The 25,630-nt window shown below is 47.2% G+C and overlaps 1 protein-coding gene across 1 annotated transcript in view; it reads left to right on the plus strand.

Annotated features, from left to right (window-relative positions):
• The window catches only part of LOC307022903 (major histocompatibility complex class I-related gene protein-like), a 218,634-nt gene that overhangs the window by 136,647 nt on the left and 56,357 nt on the right, over positions 1–25,630 (plus strand). The gene's annotated exons all lie outside the window — the stretch shown is intronic.

The following is a 25,630-nucleotide window of genomic DNA, read 5'->3' on the forward strand; positions in this document are numbered from 1 at the left end:
GACTTTACTGCAAACAGTTACAACCTTGACTTGACATCAGAAAGAACAAACATTAAAGAAGTGCCTAACTGCATCAGTTAGGGTTAAAAAACATGTATTCAGCTAAAACACATACATCGCTGCAGTTATTATCCAGTGGAAAGCCCTTACCTACTGGCCTAGTTAAATCAAAGTGTGTTAGCAGATTTAGACTTATACCTTTTGTCTCTCTGCAGCAGAAAGGTGAACATTCTCAGCAGTTCAAGTTTAGCCATTCATCACGCCGTTATTTATTAGATGCACACAGGTCAAGAGACTTAAGGACAGAGAGAGAAGGGGCGTAACTCCAACGGTCTTATACCCCAGGTAGTGACATCACAATCATGTGGTACAGCGATAACCAATGAACACAGTAGTCGCAGCTACTTACATAAAGCAATATGGTACACAGTATTACATGGAGTCATACAATATACATGTCTCTGTATGTTATACCTCAACACTCCCACTTATGAATTATGTGCTAACTGTATACCTGTTCATATTTAATTAACAAAACAAAAACATGGTACAAATGATTTAAATGTGGGCTTCTTCAACACATTTCACACACTCAAATGTGGACTTTTTCTACACATTTTACACACCAAACATTATCCCTTCAAATTTCCTCAGCTCCAGTTTGGATACAGGCTTGTTCATCACATCTGCAACAATTTCATCTGTAGGACAATAAACCAGTGACATCTTCCGATAGTATACCGATAGATACATCGGTATGAAAAACCATGCAGGCTAATGACAGATCCGAGCGAGTTTGTGTACAAGGAGAAGAGGAGGGGACCAAGAACAGAGCCCTGAGGGACCCCTGTGGTTAATTGACAAGGGTCGGACTCGGACCCTCTCCAAGTTACCCTGTAGGTATGGTCTTTGAGGTATGAGGTGAGGAGGGAAAGTGCAGAGCCTGAGACTCCAAGTTCTTGGAGAGTGTGAAGGAGGATCTGATGGTTCACCGTGTCGAATGCAGCAGACAGGTCCAGAAGGATGATGACAGAGGAGAGGGAGGCTGCTTTAGCCGTGTGCAGTTCCTCAGAGACAGCAAGGAGGGCAGTTATACATATGAATTATACTCTTATAATATGTATGTAGATAGTATAAGAAATGTGCAGATTATGACAGTTTAATGGTGGAGGTATATACACACATATTGATAGATGTCTTATAATGCACTGTTGAGGAACCTGCGACCCAAGTTTTTCATTCATTGCATAACTTCACCATAGTTGTGTATATGATATGTCAATAACCCTTAGGCTGTTCCCGTCCAAATCCAGTTTTGGATAGTCTGCCGTGGTTTTGTTCCATTTCAAACAGCTGTTTGACGCTCGGCGTAAACTTGGTGCACTGCCACTCCAACATCCAATCCCAGAGCTTGAAGATTAATCACGGGGACTGTAGTCCCAAACGATAGCTGGGGATTATGGGTAGTGTAGTGTCTTCAGCTATCCTAAACTCCGAAATGTTTTTCGAATTTCATATCACATTAACACCATATCCCAACGTGCATTGCGGCTAAAACCTCCAATCATCGAAGCTCCAAATGTCCCATACCTGTATAGGCCTACGTCTGTTTCTGGTTCTTTTTATTTTGAAACTCAGTTCCTGACGGTCGCCAAAAAAGCCAGAGCTTCTGGAATTAAAAAAATAAATAAAAACATGGATAATTGTGTGTTATTGTTGAGTAAATAACAGTGTGTTATTTATAAAAGAATAACAAATTAGAAGGAAAAAAAGATTTCAAAAATACTAATGTCAGTATTCTGAGGCTCTGAGCCCCATTTATTTTCCTCACAGACGGCAAAAAAAAGTCAGACATTATACGATTTAAAATAAAAACAATAATCGTGGCTTCATATTGAGTAAGAACATGTTTTTATGAACCCCACAACTTCCGGTCTTCCAAAACCCGACCGGACAAAAAAAAGGGTGTCACAGGCACGAAACATACTACTAATAGAAATACATTGCTTTTAAAATCGTTCTGTGTGACACGAAAAAAAGGGGAAAATCGTGTTGGTGAACACGAATCAATAGATTAAATGTCGTGACTATAACACGAAATGCTGTGAGACTGGGTTGAATGATCACACAGTTGTGACCGTATGCCTACTCCTTTTTGGTAGAAGATGCACTTGACTTTTCAGACACCGATCGGGAATCATCCAATGAAAATGAGACCGTTGTTAAAGAGGTGGAGCAACATGTACCAGGCCAAGACCCCCTGTATCAGATGGAGCAGACAATAACTTTCTCATTGAAGAAGAGAATGTTGCTGAAGATGCCAAGCAGACCCGTCCACACCATGAAGAAGACACAGATGATGATGATGATGATGATGATGATGATGATGATGATGATGATGATGATGATGATGATGATGATGATGATGATGATGATGATGATGTTATCATAGACCCAAACTAGAATCCATCCTCTGATGAGTCCTCTGTCCCTGAAAATGAAGACAGTCTGGCAGCAACTTCAGAACATTATGGTCCTCATCTAGAGGATGTGTATGAAAACAATACGGTCAAAAGGAAACTACATAAATACCTCAGAAACATGGAAGCAAAATGAATCCAAGAACAAACGTCTCAAAGGAATGGCATACAAGGCCAAAGGTGGCAAAGAAATAGCTGCAAAGGCTATGGACCTTCCCTGCAATTCGAAGTTCTGTCAGAGAGTCACGACTCGAGACTGTCAATCCATTACAGAAGAGCAGAGGCAGTGAATATTTCAGAAAGTTTGGTCAATGGACAACTGGGAAGAACATCGGTTATACGTCACCACTTTGGTCACAAAGGTTGCCATGAAGCAAAAGAAAGAAAGTTGGTGAGGGATCATTTTCCTACCAACTGAAACTTCAGGATGGAACGAATCTTACAGTGTGCAAAGCTCTTTTTCTTCTACACTTGGTATCCGTGAAAGAACCATTACACACTGGCTGAACAAAGACACCATCGACCATGACGAACAAGTGGCAGACCCGCCAACTACATCTCCACCTAAGAGTGGCAAAAATGCAAAGCTGGAAACTGCTGTCACAGATTTCCTTAAGGACTGGTTGAAGGATCTGCCCACTGTTGATTCACACTACTGCAGAAGCACAGCAACCTACAAAGAAAAGAAGTTCCTTCACCCGGACAGAACCATCTCCTAGCTACATCGGGAATATCAACAGGCAGCTGCAACTTCTGAAGTTGATGCTCTGCCAATCAAGGAGAGGACGTTTCAGGACCCTCAGTCCATGAAACATGGCATGCCCGTCCAGTGGCGTTAGTTCTATTTCGTCCCTACTGACCGCCAGAGGCGGTGCTTTAGCACTGGATATGTCCATCGCACGCATGCGCAGTTCGAGTACCTAATAACAACAAAGTCACCTGTGACCCACGTGACGACGGCTACATAGGCCGGCGTCATTAGCGGGTCGGCTCCTTTTCATCTTCACGCTTTGAGTGGTTGCATTTTTGTAACCTACAAGCGTTCGTTGGAACGTTAGATCTAAGGATTTCCCCGCTGGAATGAGTGCAGTTTTGCGACTATTCCAGTCGGGGCTACGGGCAACCTGTCCCCCAGGAGCTGTGGCCGGCTACGCGGAAAACTTTGACGTACAGGTTGGTGTCAGCTTGGTCGGTGATGGCAGTGTTTCCGCTGCCTTTCCCAGCTAAGCTGTCCTGATTTCTTGCTATCTTGTTTGCTATTTTGCTTAAACTTTTTTCTTGGTGAAGGCAGCGTTTCCGCTCCCTATCCCAGGAGTTGCCTTTGCTGTGCTATTTTGTACTTCTGCTGACCGTGGCGTTGTGCCCTATTGAAGAAACACACTCCTCAATGTCAGTTTCGGTGATTTATTGACAAGGATGACGACACCCTAAAACAGAATAATGCAGCAAGATAAGCTGACAAAGTATTACATCCATGCAATTCAATCAACACAAATATATACCACGAAACAGAGTATAGTAGTATAATAGTATAATATATATATAGTATAATATATGGTATAATATAATAGTGGAAACAGTCTTACATGAATGAGTGGACGAACGTCTCAACTCGAGGCGGAGTGCATGAACAATATTTGAACTAAAATGGCCGCTCGGCACTTCCGGGTCAGAGCACGGCATAACCAGGCAGCGACAGCAGTGACACTGCCCTCTAGTGGCCGGCGATAAACTCTTCATCCCCCCCAGACCGGAAAGCTATGGGCCGGAATAGGTTAACGGTCTACATCCCGTATCCAGCTGCCAGACTCGGGCTCGTAACGTGCAGGCGGCCTCCTCAAGCGGCCCGGCCGAGTCGGCTGGGGCAGCGTCGGCGGCGACTGCGGCACCGGGAGCGGTGCACCCAGGAAGGCACCCGTAGGAACAGCGAGGTCAGAGGACGCCCCATCAGCAGGCGTCGGTGGGGAAGCGCCAATAGCCGAGTCGCGGGGCCCGACAGCCGGCCGCTGAGCAATCCCCTGGGGCGTCGCCCAGCCCGGGTGGATAGGTGGGGGCTGATGACCCAGGGCAGCGGGCGGCGGCGACGGCGCAGCCGACTGCTCGCGGGCGCAGGGTGTGGCCGGCGTGTAGGCACGGAGGAACCGCCGGTTGCGCAGTGTCAGACGTCCCGAACCGTCAACCCTGACCCGATACTGGTCGTGGCCCGGCGACTCCACCACGATCCCCGACCTGTCCCATTTGTGGGGGCTCGGGCCTTGCTGGTTCTGGAGGAATACCCTTTCGCCGAGTGCCAATGGGCGGAGCGGTCTCGAGTGAGCCCCCAGAGACTCGGTGGTACGGGACATACGGGTCCGAAGGGCGTCCTCCTTCGCCGCCCATGCCTCGCGCCATAGCAGGCGGATATGCGGGTTCGAGAACTTCTCGAGGCGGTTCACGAAGGAGAGCGAGCCACGAAGTGGGCGGCCGAAGATGATCTGTGCTGGCGAGAGGTCGCAGTCGGGGTCAGGCGTGTTACGCAACTGCAGCATAGCGCGCAGGAAGCGGTCCTGATCAAGGCTGCCCGACGGGCCGGTGTTGGACATCAAGAGGCGCTTAGCAGTCTTAACCGCAACCTCCGCCCTCCCATTCGACTGCGGAAAGCTAACGGAAGACACACGGTGTTCGACGTGCCATAAGCGGAGGAAGTCCTCGGTGTGGCTCGCCTTGAATTCCGGACCACCGTCGCTCGAGAGCTCCTCCGGTACGCCGAAGGTGGCGAAGAACGACCGGAGGTGTTGGACCAGGCCAGCTGAGCCCGCCAGGGCAGTACCCGCCGTAGAGCTCAGGACCTCTACCCAGCCCGAGAGCCGATCCCCGACAACTAGGTAGTGACGGCCCCCATAGTCGAAGAAGTCAGCAAACACCGCCTCGAATGGCGTGGACGGGGGTGGGGACGGCCGGGGGGGTGTAGCCGCCTGTGACGGAGCATTGCGGTTGCAGTCTGCACACCCGTCCCTGGTGGCCTGAATGTCCCCGGACATCCCGGGCCAGTAAACTATGGCTCGGGCATGCTGCCCCATAGCTGAGGTCCCCTGGTGAGCGGCATGGAGATGCCGAAGGACCCTCCCACGGAGGGATGGGGGAACCACGACGCGGTCCCGATAGAGCAGGACGCCGTCCTGGGCGTAGACGGACTCACAGACCGATGACAGACTCGCCAGGGCAGGGTCGTTAACGTCAATCCCACCCTCTTGCTCGATGAGTTGGAGGAGGTGGCCGAGGCATCCATCAGCCGCTGTTTCCCGTGCGAGGAGGGGCCAAGAGACGGCTCCGAGCTCCCGTGCGTCGTCGCGGATGGAGGCCATGAGTGCTGACTCCATGGCGTCAGGCCCGCTCGGCAGCCCCAATGAGAGGCCGTTCGCTGAACCCGAGGGGGAAGGATGCCTCGACGTGGCATCAGCGGCATAGTTGCTCTTGCCAGGCAGATGCACAATGTCGAAGCGCCATGGGAGGGTGCGCTGCTTCAGTCTAAACAGACGCGAGTTTGTGATCTCATCCAGCGTACGGTCGCCAAAGATTTTCACCAACGGCTTATGGTCGGTGACCACGACGAGGTTGTCGGACCCCTGCGTGAAGTACCGCGTCTGTTCCAGGCCCCATGCCACAGCTAGGGCCTCTCCCTCGACGGCTGCATAGCGCTGCTCCGCAGGGGACAGGAAACGCGAGCCCGCGAGGGTGACCCTCCACCCTCCTGGACAGCAGTCCGGTATGCCCGAGGCACAGTGACAATGTTGCTGGAGCAGGAAGTAGCCAATGCCACGCATGGACCAGTCAGGGCGGAGGCAGGTCCGCTTCTGCATGTCGTAGATCTCCACGCCCTCGCGGATGGCCTCCATTATGGCTTGCTTGGACGTCTGGAAGGCCTCCTCCAGAACGGGGGACCATAGGAACGCACAGCGTGGGCTGAGGAACGGCTTAAATGGAGCCATCGTGTCACGCAACTGGGCGTAGTTAGCCACCTGGTTGACAAGGCCGAACCAACTCCTGATGTCCGTCGTGGAGCCTGGGGTGGGGAAGTCCCGGATGGCGTCCAAGTATTTTGGGAGCGGTTCGATGGTAGATTCCGACACCCTGAAGCCAGCGAAGTCGACGCACCTCTCCGCGAACTGAAGCTTGTCCGGATTCAGCACGATCCCCGATCGGCCGACACGCGTCAGGAAGTCGATGGTCCTCCACCAGTGTTGCTCCAGGTCGGTGTCATAGTGGATGGTGTCATCCACACAACGTTCCTTGCGTTCATAGTCCGAGAGGACGGCGTCAAACCGACGGTTGTAGCCATCCCCTGACGACAGGAAACCCTGTGGTGCCCTGGTGTAGCGCCAACGGCCGAAGGGCGTGATGAAGGTAGTGAGGTGGCGATCCGACTCACGCAGGGGAACACTGTGGTAGCCGTTCCAGGCGTCCGTGACGGTCTTCCAGGTGCCCTTCGGGACGCGGCGTGCGAGGTGGAACGGGGACTCAGTGGCGAAGGTCTCACGTTGGCAGAACTTGTTGAGGGGGGAGAGGTCCACGGTCCTGCGGGGGGAACCGTTGTGCTTCCGAGTGACTACCATACGATGGCACCACGTCACCGGCTCGCCGTACGGCACGCGTTCAATGACCCCAAGGGCTTCGTCCCGCAGGAGGTCATCGTGAACCCTCCGCTGCCAGTGTAGAGGCACCGTAGCCGCGGTGTGGCATGCCTTAGGTGTAGCTGCGGGGTCCACGTGCATCTCGATAGGCGGCCCCTCCATGCATGGTAGTGCCCGATGGGGGCAAGTATTGAATGTCGACGAGGCATATCTCCCGAGTAGCCAACCTTTCATCCGGTTATTGTTCTCTGGCGTACAAGGGAACGGCAGTGCTGCGGGGCGCGCCGGGGGGACCGTGCGCTGAGGACATGAGCATTGGGCGTCCCCGGGGTCACTTGGCCCCACGCAGCCGCCTTTGGTTGACCTCGTCGCATTGATGGACAGGGGCTGGACTGGCGTGTCAGCCGTGTCAGGGCTACGCCTGTCCTTGGGCCCCCTTGCAACGTCGTCCGACGGGAAGTTACTGGGCAAGAGGCCGAGGTTGAGCAACGACTCGTAGGAGAGGTACATGGCCCGGACTGAGCTGCTCACATATACCATGGAACGGCAGGATGTAGTACGGCCCCCGCTGCAGGTCGTCGAGAGCCTAGCAAAGAACGCTCCCTCGATGGCTATAGGGGAGCGGTTGGCGGCCAACAGGCTGAGGCTGACGGGTCGCAGGTCGTCCCGCGCGAAACCGCAGGCCAGGAACTCCTCCAGAGACCAAAGGTCCGACTGCGCGCCAGTGTCTGCGACGGCGGATATTCGAGCTCCGTCGGCCGAGCCCCGGTTGCTGGTGCCATCCCTCGGCCCGACTGGCATGTCCATCGAGATGGTGATTAACGCCCGGGGGTGGTCTCTCAGCCTGGCTCGCCTCCATTCGCCCTTGGAGAAGATGTGGTGCTCGAGTATGATAGGTGAAGGCCTGTCGACACAGCCGTGCGACGTAGGGGCGCGGCGTCGGCGAAGGCTCCCGCGACGTCGGCCAGGGCGGGCTCCAGCTTGCACCGACGAGACCTGGGATACCAGCTCCGACCCCATGGCGGCCTGTTGACTGTCGGATGACAGCTGTTGACGCCTCTGTTGTCGGCGGGCCCTGTAGCAGCCGATGCACACCTGGTGAGGCTTAGGGTTCCACCCGCGAGGCCCCTCCGTGAAGACGTTAAAGACGTTCTTACATTCCGGACACGAGGCACGTTTAGCCCCGTCCGCGGGGCTCGGGGCGGGGCTCGCCTGTGGAGTCGTCTTCAAGCGCCGGAATGACGACATGGCTGATAGGGAGGACGACGGGAGAGCGTTACGGGCCATCTCTTTGTTCTCGACGAGTGCAATCACGTCATTAACTGGCTTGACCAGGACGTCAGTTGTCCCTAGCGTCTCGCGGCGTATGTCCGAGTCATAGATGCCATTGAGCAGCACATCGCGGATAATGTGGTCGGTATAGTCCACGTCCTTACCACACTCGCATACCGCATTATATGCGCATGTCTCTGCTTTACCCCGCACTCTGGCAGCGAATGCGCGGAATGTCTCGTCGCGTTCCTGGCGTAACTGAAGTAGTTCGGTGCGCAGGACGCATGTAGCAACTGGGATGACAGCTAGGGAACGCATGACGGTGATCAGGTCTGGCAAGGGTCCGGAAACGGCGTCGGGGACGGCTTTCAACAGGCTGTCTCCAAGTACAGGCCCAGCGCACTGAAACAGCTGGAAGGGGGCCTGTGCGTCCCCTATGCCTGAGCCGGCGCGGAATACATTCCAACGGCGGATGAACACGTTCCATTCCTCTATTGATACGCCCACATCAACTTTGGGCCGATCGAGTCTCGGGCCGTGAGGGGCTGGGGCCTGGGCTGGCGCGGCCATGACAGGCGCTGCGTGCTGGTGGCTACATCCATGAATCGTCAATATAGCAATGACGAGTGCTTCAGACAAGTCATCGGATTTGAACTCGCAGCCGGGGACAGGGCATCCAACAACGACCATGGTGTCGTCATGAAGAAACACACTCCTCAATGTCAGTTTCGGTGATTTATTGACAAGGATGACGACACCCTAAAACAGAATAATGCAGCAAGATAAGCTGACAAAGTATTACATCCATGCAATTCAATCAACACAAATATATACCACGAAACAGAGTATAGTAGTATAATAGTATAATATATATATAGTATAATATATGGTATAATATAATAGTGGAAACAGTCTTACATGAATGAGTGGACGAACGTCTCAACTCGAGGCGGAGTGCATGAACAATGTTTGAACTAAAATGGCCGCTCGGCACTTCCGGGTCAGAGCACGGCATAACCAGGCAGCGACAGCAGTGACACTGCCCTCTAGTGGCCGGCGATAAACTCTTCACCTATGGTTGTGCAAAGCTATCATCAGCATTTGGAGTTTCCAGCTTTAGCTGTGTTTCCTCGGTTAACTAGTTAGTGTGGGAGAAACTTCTGTGTAGTAAAGCAGGGGAGTCACCGACTCAGGAAGGAGACACGGGAAGAGCAGGAGCTTTGATGTCAAACACTGTTGGTTTATTTAGGAGCTTCGGCCGGAGAATTCACATCACAAGTCACACAGTCAGAGGGTCTGGCTTCACGGGAGAGTTGCCACGTGAATTCTGAAGAACTCTACCCCAGACCCATGTGTTTAGCTAGTTCAGAGAGAATAATCAACATGCTGCTGAACAAGATAGAACCATAACACCTCGATCAGCTGACGCCAACAGGCAGGAGCAGGGAGACAGAGCACTGAGAGCACATCAGCCAAGGTTACAGGTGTGTGTGCTCAGTGAGGACAGTTTGAACTGATTAACTGGGTCAAAGTTATGGACCTTGGAAAATATTTCTCCAACAGTTAGCAGTAGCGTGGCCCAGCCAAACTGTGTCCTGTTGCGCAGCCACTTGGGTGACGCTGGATTAAGCCGGGATTATCCGTGCTGTTTTTTCTTTAGAGGCCAGTTTCTGGTTTTAGCCTGTGTTGACGTTTAACTTCGTTATTATCCCAACCAGTGAAGGCAGTGGTTTCACCCCCTGCTCCTGGTGTTGCCTGGTTGTTAGCAGCAACCGCCCGGCTAAACTGTCCTGTTGAGCTCCTTTATTTTATTTTTATTTCAGCGAGGTGAAGGCAGTGCTCTCGCTCCTTCCCCTGGTAACGTGGGTGTAGGACATTTACATCCCTTTTTGTGTTCGGCGAGTAGGAGCATTGCTCTACTCTTCCCGTTCAGCAGGTAGCTGGTGAAGGCTGTGTCCTCGCACCCGCCATAGCCGTGGCAACATGTTTCAAATGGGGGGTGCTGTGGGGATGACACCAGGGTCGGTTCTGACCAATTTGCTGCCCTAGGCAAGATTTTAGCTGGCAATGCAAAACCTCTATGACCAATACACTACAAACAGAGAAACGTATTGACATGGTGGACAGCTAATATAACAAGGCTTCAAATGTATTCAGTATTATATGAACATGTTTTCATTGGGGGGTGGACGTCACATCCTCTAGGGGGGTCCGGGGGTACACCCCCGGGAAGATTTGTTTTAACATTTTAAAGTAAAATGCTTCAATCTGGTGCACTTTGAGCGCCCAATTACTGGAGACTGATCTAGGGGGTACAACTCTAAACACCCATATGAAAAAGATCGGTTTGCATTTTATTAATCAAATAAGTATGTGAACATAACCGATAACCTACCATAGCCAATAACTAATACATGTAGGCTAGCTTATTTTATTTGTGTGGTTCATTTATATCTTCTTTTACCAGTTAACATTTATTTAGTAATGCACATTTTTTAATCGCTCCAGTTTTAAACGATATTTTTGGTTTACTGTCCTATAGTATAGCCTACATTGGAATGATTTGAAACCTGTTTTTATTTATCCTAATAATTATAAAGGAGTGCCTTGGAAATATTTGTTTACATACATTGTGATCAAAACGTTTGAGACTCACGAGATAACTTAGACTAAAGTGAACTATCTATTCTAAACACTCAAGAGTCCTTTACCTCACTGAGCCTCTCAGTCTGACAGGACAGAACTCTCCCTCCACCACATTATTGGAGACACAGCTTCTTATATCCGGACCGTTAGCGCAGCAGAAGCTAACAATCCCCGAATGTACCGGTGCACCCCCTCTCTCTCAGGCTGTGAGCTGCGGGCGCCTGATAAGCCGACATCCCCCACTTTCATCATACAGTGCACATCGTACAGGGCAAATGGAAAATGTAACCGGGGTGAAAAGGGAGTTATTTTTTACTTAATTATGAATGTCGTTTTATATTTGTATTTAATCGTGTGGAACCTCCACCAGGGGGTGCTGCAGCACCCTCAGCACCCCTACTTCCCACGGCCTGCCTAAATCACAACATGTTCAAGTAATCTAACTCTTATTTTACACGACAGTGTTATATGTACAAGTCATTTTTTGAAAAAGGTAAAAAAAAAATGACTTGGGCCATTAGATTAAGGTGATGTACAACTGTGTGTGGTTATTATGTTCCCTTCTGAGCTAGGGGAATCAGAGGGAAGCAACACAACCAGATTGGAATTGGTATAACTAAGCGGTTTATTTTAAACAGCTGGTAAACAAAATGGCAGGCAAGCAGCCTGAAACAAACAAATTGCCACAAACACCGGTTTACATAACAAACAAAAGAGGCCACAAGGGCGCAAGTTTAAATAGGCAACCAAACTAAGGGAGGACTCTCAAAAGTGAGCCTATTTACACACCTGAAATCACTGAACACTTAACGAAAGGAGGCTGCAAGAAAACACAGCTAAGTAGGGTTACTGAACACACCACTCTAAACACATAAATCAACACGACACCAAGCACATACGAGTTAACCCCTGTTAACAGAATGTATCACAATCAATAAGACCACACAAGTTAAACACAGAACGACAAGCAAATGGCGAGAGGCTACTGTTCCTCATCAGAGCCTCCAGAGTGATGATAGTCCGCGGCCTTCGTACTCCTCCCCAGCAGGTGTTCTCCGGCTGTGCGCTGCGATTGGATGACGTCAATCAAATCACCATCTTCAGAAGCGGACCAGGAGATGACAGCCAATGACGTCGGCGCACCCACACAGCTCATTTACATTATCACACACTCACACAGCTGCAAACACTCACAGGCAGATTAATGAGCAGACAGAAACAGCAGCCGTAACAGTGGTTAAAACAAATAAGTATAACACCAGGAATAATATAAACAGCTCAAATCTGTGGATGAAAATGTAATAATAATGCATCATCAATATTATTTACTAAATGTGTTAAGGTATTTAAAAAAATAATAAAAAGGTGTAGAATAGAAATAATTCCTTTGATTAACCCCTGAAGCAACAATTGTGAATATGTAATATTCATGAAAATAAAAAGGTTAGACAAAAGGACTTCTGTTCACACACAAGTTCACATCTGTGTCTTTATTGTGATAAAGTTAACAAAAACAGGTGAACACGTAACATCTCTGCTGCTAAGGACAAGTTGTGCGAGATGCACAAACTGAGGGAAAAGTTTTTGAACAAGGCGCATCGTTCCACTTCCCCCACCAGTTGTTGAGTACACAGTCTTCACCTCGTTTGTTGTTTGGTTGTCCTCTATACCAAAAGAAATACTTGGCTGCACACCCATCAGACCACATCCATCTTCCTTCTTTGGCTATGTCATGGAGTCCGATCCATGTTGCTCCCTCAGCAGGGTCAGAGCTTTTGATCAGGAATTTGACAAAATCCTCTTCCTCTCTGCTGTGGATAGACACCAGGTTGCCTCCCTGGGACACACAGTAGAACTCTGCATCAGCCCAGGTCGTCTTTGTGTTGAAGTACTTGAAGCAGCGGCCGTTGAAGGAGAACCAGAAGGAGGGACAGGTGTCTTGTTGTAGCTCCATTGGAGGGTCATCTGAAGAAGACACAGCACCCAGAGCCAGGCCCAACAGGAAGAGGAAAACCAGCATGATGATGTCACCGTCTATGTCTGTTAAAGTTGCACTGAACTGTTGAAGATGATGGAGATTGTGAAGCTTCAAGTGACAGGCTGCTTCTTTATATATGTGTGGGAATGTGACGTCATTGTCACGTGACGTGATCACATGACCGGTGCCCAGTAAAATGTAAGTTATAAAAGTCGCGGGTTTAAGGTGGTGTTATGGTCTTTTCAATGAACCTATGGAAGTGTCTCAGGTCAGTTTGGATTTCATTAGGGCGAGGGCAAGATATACGTTTTCCCATCATGGAGGGAAACTCTTCAGACATTCAAAGCACGAGACCTGGTCTGTTAGCTATGTGTTTTTAATATGGTGTTTTACTTAAAGTTGTAATCGTTTTTAAGCAACTTGTACGTGTTTTGCAGAGTGTAGAAGTGCTCATAACCAGCCGAGGAACCCGGGAAAATGGCTATGGACGTTTGTTCACTTTCTTATAGCTCTTATTATGTTTTGTAACAGGAGCAGGGACGTGCACAGGTACGGGCTAATGTTGCCCGGGCAACGGCCGAATCAACATGATAAGCCCACAATTAGTCTCGCTGCGGGAAACACACTTTGTCAGCGCTGTCATCTGCCGGTGCGTTAAGACCACCTCGGTGTCGGATTTTGGAAACTTGATTTTGAGTGGTCTCATCATGGCAGTTAGGGTATAAGGGACAAACCAGGGGACTTTACTTCCTCTTGATACCGTCGGTTATTTACTAAAAACGCCTAAATATAGCCTACTTGTAGTTATTGTGCTTCTGTCTTTCTGTATCTTTTCATCTGTGAATTCCCTCAACGGGGCCGGTCGCTCTCAGTTCAATGTCCCGCTTCATTGTAGGATTTCTGCCATGTCTCTACCACTTTAGTTTGACCATCTCTGTTATTAAGTTAGGGAATACTAAATAAATAAGTAATTAGATACCTTACCGTTACTGCGCTCATAAAGAATAATAAGAATAATGCGTATTGAACTGGTTTCATTAATTAGTGAGTTTATTTAAGCTAATTAGTTAGAGGCCCTATTTTATCAAAATGTTACAATGGTCAAACTACATTAAAACAGGATTGTCCCCATTTTGTCTTTAATAGTTACTAACATTAGATATTTTAATGAGATATGGACCGCAAAACAAAAAATGTCCCTGGTTTTCATTTTTAAAATCAAGTCACCGAATGCAAGTAGTCGCCTTAGCTTATTTTGTTATGAGATGTGAATGACTGTTCAATTTAGTTCATGTAGTAATCGTTTGGTTTCTTTTACATTTAAAAACAAGTTACAATTTTCAAAAGGTCTTGTGGTTTTTTTCGGGGGGAGGCCCTTTTCCAGTTTAGAGCAATAGCCCCTCCAAATGTCTGTGCACGTCCCTGGCCAGGAGAATCTATTACTCTGTCAAAGTAAGCCTGGTTTTTAACTTTCTTTAATGCTATATTGAATTGGTGTTTGAGCAACTATTATGTTGCGTTTGTTTTTTAAAAGTCTAATGTCCTCTAATGCTTTTTTATTTTTATTTTCTGTCAATAGTTTTCTTGTGTGCAGATTGTGGGCAATATAATTGACTAAGTGTTTGTGTTACAGGCTCCTCCCCCTCTGGGGGAACCTTGTCTGCTTTCAGTGTAGGGACTGCACCGTGTGACACTTTGAAAGGGTGAGTAAACTAACTCTCACTGTGATCCTTTTGTAGAAGTTGTGCTTTGAGTAGTTATCTTTGTGTCCCTCACAGTTAGCAGGCATTGAGACCTAGTGGACCATACCTTCCCATCTGAGGAGGGGAAACCCACCATGTCATAGTGTAAAGTAAGTTCACCCTGTTACCGTTGACAGCTGCTGAACATTGACATGTTAACATGTATATTAGTGAAATAAAGCTGCTTTCTATTTGCTCATGAATGCCTCTGTTATTGTCCTCGTGAAGTGAAGCCCCAACATCTGCAAAACAACTTTGGATTCAGATTGAGGGTCCACAGGTTCCTCCATCCCCTCAACAGGAGTTGGTGTTGTCAGCTATTTAAAGGGGACCCCAGCCACAGTTACCACATATGCATCAGAGGGTGTTTTCACTGTTGGCCTAATATATGATTGGTCAACTGAACTTGGCAACACTAAACATAACCACACCTGAACATGAGCAGAAACAGACTACCTGCTCACCTGGAGATGTCGCACTAAACCTTCTCTACATTTTTGACAAGGAGTAAATGATATTAAATCAAATGTTGGCAGTGCTAAACATTGCCAGACCAAAATAAATGTTCTTTACAATCTCCAGAAGATGTTGGTCGGGAGGGATAATGGTCTGTTTTTAAAACGCTTTCTACCAAGTGAAGACCAAGCTGCCCATCACACTAAAGCTTTGTAAACATTTCATTGAGACACCACATTACCACAAATAATTCCCAGCTTGTGCAAAATGAAGATTAACATTAGGAAAAACAGACCATAAGCTTGTGTGGATATATCGTATAAAATATAATGTATTCATTTCAGGGAGACTTGTTGCTTTGTGTCTCATGTTTCTTTTCATTCACAACTGATTGTTGCACTGACTTGCTCCTCTGCTGCCCTCCAGTGGCCACAAGGCACAACAGGTACTTTTACATTACAGCATGTAGCTCCCAAGCACACAAGAGTTTCCTTCTGAAAACGCACTTGCACTTTACTAAAGCTCTAAACATGGCACATGAACACAAATATAAACTCTATACAATAAAATCAGGAAGATAGTACAATAGGAATGCTCTGATAACAGTGAGCAGAGATGTGTTTTGACGTGTGGCATAATGTACAGGGTAATAGTAAACGACCTGAATAGGAACAGACCACAGCTCTGATTTAGGAGATCTTGCTGAGCAACAATTGCTGAATAGGTTTAACAAAAAGCATCTTTAAAATGAGACTCTCAGAATAAAGAGAAATGATGTACCTCATGTTCAAACATTCTACAATCCAGACTGACTCTTTTGACTTTCTTAATGTCACACCAGCAAAGCCTTGTACCCTGATGCTAAATGGCTACTAAGCTACATTTGAAACATTCAGCACTTTTCTCTAACTTAGAGGCTGCACTGTCTGCTGCTCAGCAACAGTTAAGGAGACTGGCTTCAAAGTGTTTGAATAATGCATTGTTTCCTTGTTAACAAAGTGAACCATTATGTTGCATATATCACAAACAGGACTTTCATATGCAGTAAGTGTCCATCTGTGTCTTGTGGCCAAAGGCACGTTAACAGCAGTGACCTGGTTCAATAAGATGTCATATCATTTGCTTAACACAAGCCAAGCCAGATGCACGAACTGAGTGATAAGAATAATAATGGAAATCATTCCATGTGTGATCCAAACCGTAGTTGGTGTGGACAGTCTTCATTTCCATCATCGTTGAGCTCTCCTGAACTCTAAGAGACAAAGAGAATGAACCCTAACTTGCTCCTGATTGCATGGCGATCAGTGAGTGTGAATCTTCTTCTCCCTTAGCAGGTGCATACACTGTATGAATTTGTGTATCCTGCTGTTCAGCTGGACTTATGTCCGAGTCATTTGAGGGGTCACGAGAGTGGAACAGTGCTATATAAATGCTGCCAATTGACCATATCCACTATTTCTATCTCCTTCCCTCCGTCCTCTCCATGACCTTTGAACTGAAGCTAGTTTTGGGTTATTTGGGGAGTTTAAACTGTAATACTGTCGTCCAGGGTGTGGTCCGTTTGCGTTAGTCAGCAATACACAGAAGGATTGTGGGCACTTTAGTTTCACCCGGTTACTTTCCAGTACCTCTTCAATCAAATTAACACACAAAGGAAAAACCCAAGAAGTTTGACTTTAAAAAAACAAAGAAGATCAATCAACCAATGGTTAGTTTGAATAATTTAGATTGTTTTTGTTTCCCAACAAAAACCAAGAATCATTCATTTGATTTCAATTGCATTGAAATCTGAGACGCAGGTGATGATAAACATGTCTGTAACCATGCTGCCACTTTTTGAGTTTCACGCCATGCCTGCCTGAATATACTCTATGCAAGTACTACGGTATATTGAATAGTGCTATATATATATTATACTCTGTAATCTTAACTATATCTGATAGCTCAAGCCCTCCTTTCCTTAGTCTTCCTTTAAAACAACAGAGGATGAATGTCTTATCAGCAAATAGTGCTGTTGAGTAGATGTTAGGTTTGTAAGTTTGCGTCCATGTGAAAGAGAAACATGATAAGTAGTGTCCCTCTCCATTAAACACCTGTTGTTCCCATAACCAGAAAAAGAGTGTTGGTACTTTTCCCAATAAATCATGTCGCTAAGACTAGACTCCTCACTTTGAAGCATTCCTAAATCAAATCTGTGCAAAGGTTAAAGTTTATTGAACAAAATAACACAAACAATAACCAAAGCAGGACTATAGGGTCAACAGGAAGGAGCAGGTTCAGCCCGTTGGTCATCCACACACCAGGTGCCGTGAATACCTGACCATGTGATCATTGAATGATATACAACTGTGTGTGCATTCAAACAAATAAGTAGAACACCAGGAATAATAAGCAACGGCTCAAATCTGTGGATCGAAATGTAATAATAATGCATCATCAATTTTATTTACTAAATGTATTTAAAAAAGGTGTAGAAATAATTCCTTTGATTAACCCCTGGAGCGACCAGTGTGAATATGTAACATTCATGAGAATAAAGGTTAGACAAAAGGACTTCTGTTCACACACATATACAAGTTCACATCTGTGTCTTTATTGTTATCAAGTTAACAAAAACAGGAGAACACGTAACATCACTGCTGCTAAGGACAAGTTGTGCGAGATGCACAAACTGAGGGAAAAGTGTTTGAACACTTCGAATCATTCCACTTCTTTCGAAAGCTGTTGTGTACACAGTCTTCATCTCCTAGGTTGTTTGGTTCTCCTTTATACCAAAAGAAATACTTGGCTGCACACCCATCAGACCACATCCATCTTCCTTCTTTGGCCATGTCACGGAGTCCGATCCATGTTGCTCCCTCAGCAGGGTCAGAGCGTTTGATCAGGAATTTGACAAAATCCTCTTCCTCTCTGCTGTGGATAGACACCAGGTTGCCTCCCTGGGACAAACAGTAGAGCTCTGCATCAGCCCAGGTCCTCTCTGTGTTGAAGTACTTGTAGCAGCGGCCGTTGAAGGAGAACCAGAAGGAGGGACAGGTGTCTTGTTGTAGCTCCATTGGAGGGTCATCTGAAGAAGACACAGCACCCAGAGCCAGGCCCAACAGGAAGAGGAAAACCAGCATGATGATGTCACCGTCTATGTCTGTTAAAGTTGCTCTGAACTGTTGAAGATGATGGAGATTGTGAAGCTTCAAGTTACAGGCTGCTTCTTATATATGTGTGGGAATGTGACGTCATTGTCACGTGACGTGATCACATGACCGGTGCAAATTTGGCACTGCACTTGTATGTACCAGTTGAGCTGGTTCTTCCACCAGTTCAACTCTCTGTCCCTCATCATGAACGCAGGAGGCTGGCTGTATATCCGAACTCGTGCCTTCATCATTCTCTTCATCATCTTGCACTTGTTCTAAGCTGCTGATGATAGTGCTTGTAGCAGCGCTGCTGCCAAAAAGGTCTGTCGATTTGCGACATGTATACGCTTCACCTGCGAGTGACTTCACCTTTTTCTTTTCTTTTTCTTTGATTTGTATCCATGTTTTTACATTCTCCCTGTCTGCCGCGGTGTCTACCCTGTTGAAAAAAACTGCTTCGACCAACTTAGCTGGTCAGGCTGGTTGTTGACCAGCCTGGCTGGTTTAGAGGGGTTTTGGACACTTTAGCTGGCTAGGATGGCTGGTTTAGCTGGTTTAGCTGGTGCACCAGCTAAACCAGCTAAACCAGCTAACCTGGAAGCTAAAACAAACAGCATATATGCTGGTATGCTGGGCTGGTCACCAGCATCCATCTATCACCAGTTTATGTTTAATAATAGTATTAAATATACCATGCTGGAAGCTTACCAGGATTCCAGGTGACCAGCATACATTAAATACTGGTATGATTATTTAAACTAGAGAACATAAATATATTACAAAGATTCATTGTGTCATGTATTCTGGTATCTACCAATATAAAGACATTGTATCGTGTTCATAACAGTATTAACATTTAATAAATAGCTAGTTAATATTATAAAATACACAGTAAAAATACAAATAACAACCAACTTGCAAATCAACCTACACATCAAAATAAATATATTGTCTAAAACAGGTGTATTTTATTTAAAATAAAAGTAATAAATAGAATTCAATATTTAAATGTTAACAAAAACAGTAACACTATGTATGTAAGAAAAAGGCAACAAATAAAGTGTTTTTGGTTTTTCCTTGTTCATGTCCATAATGTTTCCCGCTGTGTAGCGTCCAGCCTTTCCCAATCTGGCCTGCTCTTCTGTCTGTTGAAGCCACTTCTTCACGAAAACTGAAAAGAAATGTACAGATATAAGTACACTGTAAAAAGGAAAATGGACATTTACGTTAACATTTGGGCTGCTGTGGTTGCCAGAACCGTTAAAGTATGGTAAAATACATTACAAATGATAGTTGGTTGGCATAGACGTTACAGTCAACAATTGCTTATTGTGAATTACAATGGCAAAAACAAATAGAGCTAGTGTACACGGTGCTGCTGTATTATCTGGGAAACAGCAGAATCGGATCAGGATTCGGTTTTAGCAGACAATCAATATCAAATGAATCGGATCATTATTAGCATCTGATCACCTTTGACGACTTGCAGCCTAAATACAAAGATAACTCCACTCCTCTCCTAACGCTCTTACCTCTAATGAGCCTTGGTAGAACTAGTGTCCGAGTCATAGGGTTCAGAACTGACTGAAGACATGTGGAACAGAGTCATGGGTCCAGAACTGACTGAAGACATGTGGAACAGAGTCATGGGGTCCAGAACTGACTGAAGACATGTGGAACAGAGTCATGGGTCCAGAACTGACTGAAGACATGTGGAACAGAGTCATGGGTCCAGAACTGACTGAAGACATGTGGAACAGAGTCAGAGGGTCCAGAACTGACTGAAGACATGTGGAACAGAGTCATGGGTCCAGAACTGACTGAAGACATGTGGAACAGAGTCATGGGGTCCAGAACTGACTGAAGACATGTGGAACAGAGTCATGGGTCCAGAACTGACTGAAGACATGTGGAACAGAGTCATGGGTCCAGAACTGACTGAAGACATGTGGAACAGAGTCATGGGTCCAGAACTGACTGAAGACATGTGGAACAGAGTCATGGGGTCCAGAACTGACTGAAGACATGTGGAACAGAGTCATGGGGTCCAGAACTGAATGAAGACATGTGGAACAGAGTCATGGGGTCCAGAACTGACTGAAGACATGTGGAACAGAGTCATGGGTCCAGAACTGACTGAAGACATGTGGAACAGAGTCATGGGTTCAGAACTGACTGAAGACATGTGGAACAGAGTCATGGGTCCAGAACTGACTGAAGACATGTGGAACAGAGTCATGGGGTCCAGAACTGACTGAAGACATGTGGAACAGAGTCATGGGTCCAGAACTGACTGAAGACATGTGGAACAGAGTCATGGGTCCAGAACTGACTGAAGACATGTGGAACAGAGTCATGGGTCCAGAACTGACTGAAGACATGTGGAACAGAGTCATGGGGTCCAGAACTGACTGAAGACATGTGGAACAGAGTCATGGGGTCCAGAACTGAATGAAGACATGTGGAACAGAGTCATGGGGTCCAGAACTGACTGAAGACATGTGGAACAGAGTCAGAGGGTCCAGAACTGACTGAAGACATGTGGAACAGAGTCATGGGGTCCAGAACTGAATGAAGACATCTGGAACAGAGTCATGGGGTCCAGAACTGACTGAAGACATGTGGAACAGAGTCATAGGGTCCAGAACTGACTGAAGACATGTGGAACAGAGTCATGGGTCCAGAACTGACTGAAGACATGTGGAACAGAGTCATGGGGTCCAGAACTGACTGAAGACATGTGGAACAGAGTCATGGGTCCAGAACTGACTGAAGACATGTGGAACAGAGTCATGGGGTCCAGAACTGACTGAAGACATGTGAAACAGGGTCAGAGGATCCAGAACTGAATGAAGACATGTGGAACAGAGTCATGGGGTCCAGAACTGACTGAAGACATGTGGAACATAGTCATGGGTCCAGAACTGAATGAAGACATGTGGAACATAGTCATGGGTCCAGAACTGAATGAAGACATGTGGAACAGAGTCATGGGGTCCAGAACTGACTGAAGACATGTGGAACAGAGTCATGGGTCCAGAACTGACTGAAGACATGTGGAACAGAGTCATGGGTCCAGAACTGACTGAAGACATGTGGAACAGAGTCATGGGGTCCAGAACTGACTGAAGACATGTGGAACAGAGTCATTGGGTCCAGAACTGACTGAAGACATGTGGAACAGAGTCAGAGGGTCCAGAACTGACTGAAGACATGTGGAACAGAGTCATGGGGTCCAGAACTGACTGAAGACATGTGGAACAGAGTCATGGGTCCAGAACTGACTGAAGACATGTGGAACAGAGTCAGAGGGTCCAGAACTGACTGAAGACATGTGGAACAGAGTCATGGGTCCAGAACTGACTGAAGACATGTGGAACAGAGTCATGGGGTCCAGAACTGACTGAAGACATGTGGAACAGAGTCATGGGGTCCAGAACTGACTGAAGACATGTGGAACAGAGTCATGAGGTCCAGAACTGACTGAAGACATGTGGAACAGAGTCAGAGGATCCAGAACTGACTGAAGACATGTGGAACAGAGTCATGGGGTCCAGAACTGAGTGAAGACATGTGGAACAGAGTCAGAGGATCCAGAACTGACTGAAGACATGTGGAACAGAGTCATGGGGTCCAGAACTGACTGAAGACATGTGGAACAGAGTCAGAGGATCCAGAACTGACTGAAGACATGTGGAACAGAGTCATGGGGTCCAGAACTGAGTGAAGACATGTGGAACAGAGTCATGGGGTCCAGAACTGACTGAAGACATGTGGAACAGAGTCATGGGATCCAGAACTGACTGAAGACATGTGGAACAGAGTCATGGGGTCCAGAACTGACTGAAGACATGTGGAACAGAGTCATGGGGTCCAGAACTGAGTGAAGACATGTGGAACAGAGTCAGAGGATCCAGAACTGACTGAAGACATGTGGAACAGAGTCATGGGTCCAGAACTGACTGAAGACATGTGGAACAGAGTCATGGGGTCCAGAACTGACTGAAGACATGTGGAACAGAGTCATGGGGTCCAGAACTGACTGAAGACATGTGGAACAGAGTCATGGGTCCAGAACTGAATGAAGACATGTGGAACAGAGTCAGAGGGGCCAGAACTGACTGAAGACATGTGGAACAGAGTCAGAGGGTCCAGGACTGACTGAAGACATGTGGAACAGAGTCATGGGGTCCAGAACTGACTGAAGACATGTGGAACAGAGTCAGAGGATCCAGAACTGACTGAAGACATGTGGAACAGAGTCATGGGGTCCAGAACTGAGTGAAGACATGTGGAACAGAGTCAGAGGATCCAGAACTGAATGAAGACATGTGGAACAGAGTCATGGGGTCCAGAACTGAGTGAAGACATGTGAAACAGAGTCAGAGGATCCAGAACTGACTGAAGACATGTGGAACAGAGTCATGGGGTCCAGAACTGACTGAAGACATGTGGAACAGAGTCATGGGGTCCAGAACTGACTGAAGACATGTGGAACAGAGTCATAAAGTCCAGAACTGACTGAAGACATGTGGAACAGTCATAAAGTCCAGAACTGACTGAAGACATGTGGAACATAGTCATGGGTCCAGAACTGAATGAAGACATGTGGAACAGAGTCAGAGGGTCCAGAACTGACTGAAGACATGTGGAACAGAGTCATGGGGTCCAGAACTGACTGAAGACATGTGGAACAGAGTCATGGGGTCCAGAACTGACTGAAGACATGTGGAACAGAGTCATGGGTCCAGAACTGACTGAAGACATGTGGAACAGAGTCATGGGTCCAGAACTGAATGAAGACATGTGGAACAGAGTCATGGGTCCAGAACTGACTGAAGACATGTGGAACAGAGTCATGGGGTCCAGAACTGACTGAAGACATGTGGAACAGAGTCATGGGGTCCAGAACTGACTGAAGACATGTGGAACAGAGTCATGGGGTCCAGAACTGACTGAAGACATGTGGAACAGAGTCATGGGTCCAGAACTGACTGAAGACATGTGGAACAGAGTCATGGGTCCAGAACTGACTGAAGACATGTGGAACAGAGTCATGGGGTCCAGAACTGACTGAAGACATGTGGAACAGAGTCATGGGTCCAGAACTGACTGAAGACATGTGGAACAGAGTCATGGGTCCAGAACTGACTGAAGACATGTGGAACAGAGTCATGGGTCCAGAACTGACTGAAGACATGTGGAACAGAGTCATAGGGTCCAGAACTGACTGAAGACATGTGGAACAGAGTCAGAGGATCCAGAACTGAATGAAGACATGTGGAACAGAGTCATGGGGTCCAGAACTGACTGAAGACATGTGGAACAGAGTCAGAGGATCCAGAACTGACTGAAGACATGTGGAACAGAGTCATAGGGTCCAGAACTGACTGAAGACATGTGGAACAGAGTCATGGGGTCCAGAACTGACTGAAGACATGTGGAACAGAGTCATGGGGTCCAGAACTGACTGAAGACATGTGGAACAGAGTCATAAAGTCCAGAACTGACTGAAGACATGTGGAACAGTCATAAAGTCCAGAACTGACTGAAGACATGTGGAACATAGTCATGGGTCCAGAACTGAATGAAGACATGTGGAACAGAGTCAGAGGGTCCAGAACTGACTGAAGACATGTGGAACAGAGTCATGGGGTCCAGAACTGACTGAAGACATGTGGAACAGAGTCATGGGGTCCAGAACTGACTGAAGACATGTGGAACAGAGTCATGGGTCCAGAACTGACTGAAGACATGTGGAACAGAGTCATGGGTCCAGAACTGAATGAAGACATGTGGAACAGAGTCATGGGTCCAGAACTGACTGAAGACATGTGGAACAGAGTCATGGGGTCCAGAACTGACTGAAGACATGTGGAACAGAGTCATGGGGTCCAGAACTGACTGAAGACATGTGGAACAGAGTCATGGGGTCCAGAACTGACTGAAGACATGTGGAACAGAGTCATGGGTCCAGAACTGACTGAAGACATGTGGAACAGAGTCATGGGTCCAGAACTGACTGAAGACATGTGGAACAGAGTCATGGGGTCCAGAACTGACTGAAGACATGTGGAACAGAGTCATGGGTCCAGAACTGACTGAAGACATGTGGAACAGAGTCATGGGTCCAGAACTGACTGAAGACATGTGGAACAGAGTCATGGGTCCAGAACTGACTGAAGACATGTGGAACAGAGTCATAGGGTCCAGAACTGACTGAAGACATGTGGAACAGAGTCAGAGGATCCAGAACTGAATGAAGACATGTGGAACAGAGTCATGGGGTCCAGAACTGACTGAAGACATGTGGAACAGAGTCAGAGGATCCAGAACTGACTGAAGACATGTGGAACAGAGTCATAGGGTCCAGAACTGACTGAAGACATGTGGAACAGAGTCAGAGGGTCCAGAACTGAATGAAGACATGTGGAACAGAGTCATAGGGTCCAGAACTGAATGAAGACATGTGGAACACAGTCAGAGGATCCAGAACTGAATGAAGACATGTGGAACAGAGTCATGGGGTCCAGAACTGACTGAAGACATGTGGAACAGAGTCAGAGGGTCCAGAACTGAATGAAGACATGTGGAACAGAGTCATAGGGTCCAGAACTGAATGAAGACATGTGGAACAGAGTCAGAGGATCCAGAACTGAATGAAGACATGTGGAACAGAGTCATGGGGTCCAGAACTGACTGAAGACATGTGGAACAGAGTCAGAGGATCCAGAACTGACTGAAGACATGTGGAACAGAGTCAGAGGGTCCAGAACTGACTGAAGACATGTGGAACAGAGTCAGAGGGTCCAGAACTGAATGAAGACATGTGGAACAGAGTCAGAGGATCCAGAACTGAATGAAGACATGTGGAACAGAGTCAGAGGGTCCAGAACTGACTGAAGACATGTGGAACAGAGTCATGGGTCCAGAACTGACTGAAGACATGTGGAACAGAGTCAGAGGATCCAGAACTGAATGAAGACATGTGGAACAGAGTCAGAGGGTCCAGAACTGAATGAAGACATGTGGAACAGAGTCAGAGGGTCCATAACTGAATGAAGACATGTGGAACAGAGTCATAGGGTCCAGAACTGACTGAAGACATGTGGAACAGAGTCAGAAGGTCCAGAACTGAATGAAGACATGTGGAACAGAGTCAGAGGATCCAGAACTGAATGAAGACATGTGGAACAGAGTCAGAGGGTCCAGAACTGAATGAAGACATGTGGAACAGAGTCATAGGGTCCAGAACTGACTGAAGACATGTGGAACAGAGTCAGAGGGTCCAGAACTGAATGAAGACATGTGG

This window comes from Notothenia rossii, assembly GCF_949606895.1.
Source record: "Notothenia rossii genome assembly, chromosome: 10".
NCBI classification, from domain to species: domain Eukaryota; kingdom Metazoa; phylum Chordata; class Actinopteri; order Perciformes; family Nototheniidae; genus Notothenia; species Notothenia rossii.